At 23.3% G+C, this 6,287-nt stretch overlaps 1 protein-coding gene across 2 annotated transcripts in view; it reads right to left on the bottom strand.

Annotated features, from left to right (window-relative positions):
• Nucleotides 1–6,287, bottom strand: part of LOC117181350 — a 79,679-nt gene that overhangs the window by 15,365 nt on the left and 58,027 nt on the right. The window contains exon 1 of one of the 2 annotated variants that reach the window (XM_033373921.1): nucleotides 5,408–5,650. The exons of the other annotated variant lie outside the window; for it this stretch is intronic. The gene's annotated coding sequence lies outside the window, so the exon portion shown is untranslated. Of the gene's footprint in view, nucleotides 1–5,407; nucleotides 5,651–6,287 lie in introns of those variants that run through there. 2 annotated transcript variants of the gene reach the window in all.

Below are 6,287 nucleotides of genomic sequence, written 5' to 3' on the forward strand. Positions count from 1 at the left end.
GATTTTTCCGAAAAGCGCATCGTTTATTGTAAAAAAATTCATGAATGTTTTCACAAAAATTTTGCCATTAGGACGCCATTTTGAAAATACTAAAACGAAAAATCGATCTTTGAACCATGGATTCTCAAAGTTTAGATATTTATTCCACCCGTTAGTGAGATTCCAGGTTAATTTCAGACTCGAAAAGCTTTGGAAAATGGTTCACAAAAAAAAATAGGCACGAAAAATCACGTTTTTTTTTGTTTAAACTGCATTTTGGGATAATAAATAAATTTTTTGGGGAATTTCATTGGCACCGTCGGAAAGAGGAGATCTTAAGCAATAAAAATATATGTGTCTCAATTTTTTCTAGTGTCGAATAGTCTTAGTTATTGGCCGTTGAAAAGCAGTGTACCGGTAGTGGCGTTTTGGCCGTTTAAGGGTTAATAGTGAGATGAGTTGATGGAACTATTAATGCTTTTAATTTGAAATAAAATAATTTTACCATATAAAGATTCTAAATAAATTGAGTTTCACTCACACAGAATTTGAAATTTACAAAATGTACACAATACTAATTTAAAAATTAGCTAATATTACTATCTTACATATTATTCACTTTTTTAACGTTTTCATTTTAAAATTCATGAACCTTATTACTTGGAATTTCAAAATATGATACCACTAGTACTAGGTTTATTCAATGTAGTAATTAGTAACATTTAATTCTCAATCATTTCCCGGTTCGCCAACATTTTTTATGATTAAAGTGAAACAATTCAAACGCATAAAGCTGAAAGATTCCGTTTAAGGGGGTAGGTACGTATAGATGGCTCAGAAAATCGATTTTTTTTACAAAAATCGAAAGAACAGCATTTCAAAAATATTCTGTTAAAATTTTAGAGCGAAATTCGAAGCAGTATAGATTCTATCGCTACTTTTGTAAAGGTTGCTCGGAGCGCAGAACGCCTATTTTCATGTACCGCAAACTTTAAACGCGTTTTTCTCGAAAACAGATTATTCAGCGAATTTTGGACGATCATGAAAAACCATTTTAAAGGAAATTTAATTATCTAATCCATGAACTAGAAGGTTTTTGCAAAAAATAATGTTTACTTATTTTTTTGCGATAACAATAAAAAACTTTTTTCAACATTTTTTTAAAAATCTGCCATATTTTGCACAAGATTTAAATAATTCTAGATTTAGTTTATGGACGAGATTTTTATGTAACAATAACAAAACAATTTGATTTTTATGTTTGTGTGTAGCACATCAGCTACACGGCTGCAACACGGCACAAATTGAGAGGGGGAAAAAAAGTTATTACCTTCAACGTGTTCTTACTTCATAATTATTTATAATGATTATGCGAAAATTTGTTTGTTTCGTTTTTTTTAATAATAAACAAGAACTTGTCCAATTTTCATATAAAAATATAGAATAGTCTTTGAGAAAAAAATTCCCAAAGTTCCCGTCAATTTTTCGCCAATCTATACGCACCTACCCCCTTAAAAAAGGTAAATATATAATAAAGTAGAAGCTATACTCAAAATATAAAGTCATTTTTAATATTTCTAGGAAGTTTAGTCAAATTTATTTCTTCTTTTGCAGCCTTTCAATATGTTTAAACAGTTTTAAAATTTGATTTAAAAATCTTTAAAAACCTAAATTTTGTTTAAAATGTTATGGAATATTTTTAAATTTGTTATCATTTTTCAAATGCTTTTGAAACTTCTTAACAATCACTTTTTATATCATTCGAGTTTTCCATAAAACTTTTAATAAATCCTGCAAAATTAAAATAAACTGTTAAAATCTTCCACATTATTTTCTCACAATTTAGGAAATCTTTTTAAATATACTCTTGAAATTAATTTTTTTAAATAATAATTTTTTATTTTCCAATTTTAAAATAAATATCGGTAAATTGCAAAATAAATCAATTCTAAGTTTCATAAATGAAACAATCTGGATTTTTTTAAAATTATATCATTTTAAGCAATTTTCAGTGAAAAGCATTAAAACTTAAAAGATTACAATTTTTTTTTAAAGAACACAATTTAAATTAGAAGTGAAATCCTTTTTATTTTGAGTTTCTACAAATCAATCATTATTAAAATGTTATTTATACATACAAATTTGTTTCCAAACATTTAGAAAATTTTTTTTTAATGAAAAATTATTAAATTTGTTTACAGGAATCTCAAGTATATTTTGTTATTCTCTGAAAAGTTTAAAAATCATTTAAAAACGTCAAAATCTTATTTCAAGATCTTGAAAAATATATATTTTGTTAAACTATTTAAATTATTTTTGAATTTCCTGAAAACTTCTAAATATCTTTTAACCTAATAGAATTTTTTCTAAAGTAATAATTCTTCGATTTTTATTTATTCTTCCAAATTTGTTTTTGGTTTTAAACTCTTTTTAGAAATTCTGTAAAAAATAATTTTTAAAAGAAAAAAATCATTGAAAAAAAAATATCTTAAAAGTTTCTGATTTCTCGATAACATTTTTAAAATATTTTGAAATCATCTTCAATATTCTCTTCAAATTAATGTTCTAAAATAAAAATACATTCATAATTTTCATAGGAATCTTAATGAAATTTTCATATATAATTTTATTTTTAATTATTTGGAAACTTTTCAACTTTTAAAGTATTTTCAAAATTCTTTCAAAACATCTGAATATCATTTAAAACGATTCGACTTTTTCCAGCAAGAAAAATAATCTTCTAACAAGAAACAAGATATTTATATTCAACTAGTCGGTGAAAAATTAAACTATTTTCTTGAACTGAAAGTTTACATTTTTATTGAAAACTCTTAATTCCGAGTAAAAAATTAGAATATTTTGTATAAACCCCGTCATTAGTCCTAAAAGTATTTTTAAAAATATTTAAATAGATTTCCAAAATTGCAAAGAAAAAATAATCTCGAAGATTTTCGAGCATTTTAAAAAATTTTGCAGGTTTTATTAAATATGGTAGGAAAAATTCGAATCATTTTAAACGATATTCAGTCGCTTTGAAAGAATTTCAAAAATAATTCAAAAGTTGAAAAGATTCCAAATAATTAAAAATAAAATTATATACGAAAAATTCATTAAGATTCCTATGAAAAATAAAGAATGGTTTTGTATCTTAGAAAATTAATTTAAAGAGAATACTTAAGAAGATTTCGGAAGATTTCCAAAATTTTAAACAAAAATAAGAATCTCTTAAGGGATAATTTTTCATTTTGCAGGATTGATAAAGGCTTAAAGATTTTTAAAGTTTGAAGATAATAAAAAAATTTTCTTAACATTTCTGGGGAAATTTTCAATTATATTTTTGTTTTACAACTTATTTTCTACAAAATACTTTAAATGAGTTTAAAATAAAAACAAATTTGGAAGTATAAAAAAAAAGGACAATTATTATTTTAGAAAAAATTTCGATTAGGTTAAAAAATATTTAGAAGTTTTGAAGAGATTACAAATAATTAAAAATTTTGAATGATTCCAAAAAATTTTTAACAAAATATATGTTTTTGAAAATATTTAAATAAGATTTTGATGAATTTAAATGGGTTTTTAAGATCTTCAGATAATAACAAAATATACTTAAGATTCCTGTAAAAAATATTAACGATTTTTCTTCAAAAAAATATTTAACAAGATTTAAAAACAGATTTTATGCATAAATAAAAATTCAACAATTATTAATTTTTGACCATTTAAAATAAAAAGAATTTAACTTCTAGTTTAAGATGTGTCAATTAAAAAAATTGTAATCTATCTAGTTGTTATGCTTTTAACTGAAATTCCTTAAAATTGCATAATTAAAGGAAATTTAATTAGTTGATTCATTGTTCAATTTAAAGCATTGAAAATTATAGCGTGGATTTTTTTAACCTTCGATCTGTACATTAGATGTTTCAAAAGAATTTAAAAAATTATAACAGATTTAAAAAGATTCCATAAAATTTTCCACAAAATTTAAAAAACAAAAAAAGCGAGTTTTTAGCAAAATGAATTAATTTTCAAATAAAAATATAAGTTTTCAAGCAAAAATGGAATATTTGCAGCTTCAGTTTAAAAAATTAAATTTCAACTAAAAAGAAAAAACGAATTTTCAACCAATGAAATTAACATTTAATCACAGTGATGAATTTTCAACCAAAAAAAATGAATTTTTGACCAAATATTGGGATTTTCAAACGAAAAGATGAATTTTCTATAAAAAAAACTAATTTATAACTAAATATATATTTTTTACACCAAAGAAATTAATTCTTAACAAAAAATAGAATAGTTAAATTCTTTATAAAATAGAACACTTTTTAACAAAAAAGATTGTATTTCTATCAAAAAAGGACCATTTTTCAGAAAAAATGGAATAGCTAAGGTAAATTTTCAACTAAAATTATATATCTTCAACCAAAAAAGAAACGAATTTTTAACCAAAAATATGAAGTTTCAACTAATGAGAATACTCTTTTACCAAAAAAGACAGATTTTCAACAAATAGTTGAATTTTCAAAAATAGAATAATTGATTTTTTAGTAAAAAACTTAATTTGAAAAAAAATCAAAGTAAATTTTCAAAGAAATTATATATTTTTCAATTAAGAAGATTAAATTTCTATAAAAAATATCAAATCTCAACAAAAAATGGAATTTACATTTTCAGTTAAAAAAATTAATTCTAAATAAGAAACAAACTCATTTTCAACCAAAAAGATCGATTTTCAGCAAATAAGATGAATTTTATGCCAAAGTAGACGAATTTTTTTTACAAAATACATGATTTTCTAACAAAAGAATTAAATTTTGAACAAAAAAAGGTTTGTCAACCAAACAGAATTCATGAGGAATATTTAGATTTTTAACCAAATAAATTAAATTTCTACCGAAAGAGATGAATTCTCAACTAAAATTATGAATCTTCAACTGGAATAGTTCAACTTTCATTTTAAAAAGTTAGATAAATCTATCACAAAAAATTATTTTCAACAAGAGTTTATTCACGCAGTGGAGTTTTTAACTGAAAATATTAATTTTCAACCAGCAAGATTAATTTATCATAAAAAAAGAAATATTAAAAAAAAGCCATTAGTTTTTATCTTAAAAAAAATAATTCTTAATAAAAATGTAGATTGTTTCAAATTAGCAATTTTATTTAATTATTTTAAAACATCTAAATTCTAAAACGTATTATCAACTCAGTTTTCGTAAATTACTTGTTTCCTAATTTTTAAATTATAATTAATCCACTTTCTTCGCGTTATCACTGATTAAAAACAACTTAGAACTAAAAGAAACGCGTTTAGTTTTCATTTTTTAGGTTATGTTTTACGAAACGTCAAGCTTTCTTCTTATAGCCTTTATTTTTTATTACATTTTTCACACAAAAGGTTTTTAATATCTTAAATTTAACTTACCTAAGAACTGTTCTGCCTTCTAATAAAATTCATTCAATTGTTGAGACAAAAGGTTCTGATTTGTTGTTAATGTTTTGTTACACAAAACGAGCATTCCAGGTGATGAATGTGAAATTTTGCAAATGATTATGCCACAACATTTTTCACTGTATCCTTTTTTTCTATTCTGTTATTATTGTTTGTTGATTTTAATTCTAATATAATTATTTAAAAATTGCAAACAATTTCTGACCTCTTTCTAGTTTACACTTCTGTCCATACATAAACAGTATGCCTTATGCGTGTGTTCGACTTCAATATTCATTGATACAGAATTTCGCCACGGGGCGCGCTGATATCCATTTCTAGTTTAATAAAAAAACTATACAAAACTTAAAAAGTTTCAGAAATATTTTTAAATTAGACTAGGATCAAAATTAAAATTAAATTAAAAAGCGAAAATAATTATGAAAAGATTTTTAAATATGCTAAAAATTAGTGTTTAAATAATTAAAATAATTTGACTTTCAGATTAAAAAAGCTAAAAAAGTAATTAAAACAAAAAGTAAAGAAAGGCGCACGTTCTAAAGCAAATAAAAACTGAAAAGCCGTCGGTGGCCACTGGCGATTTTGTAGACTGGATTTTTTTTTAATTTACCCCCGCCCTCACCTACCGGTACCACATAAATAGTTCCATTTTCAACAATATGGATGAATTTCCAACCAAAAATTGAATAGTTACATTTTTAGTTAAAAAATTAATTTAAAAAAAGAACGAATTTCTAACAAAAGAGTTAAACTTTTAAGGGCATGTGACACAGCTAAATACCTATATTACCGACCTCACTTTTTCGGTTCACTGAATGTTTTTTTGAACCTAAGAACTTTTTTTGTAAATAAG

This window comes from Belonocnema kinseyi, chromosome 10, assembly GCF_010883055.1.
Source record: "Belonocnema kinseyi isolate 2016_QV_RU_SX_M_011 chromosome 10, B_treatae_v1, whole genome shotgun sequence".
Taxonomy (NCBI): domain Eukaryota; kingdom Metazoa; phylum Arthropoda; class Insecta; order Hymenoptera; family Cynipidae; genus Belonocnema; species Belonocnema kinseyi.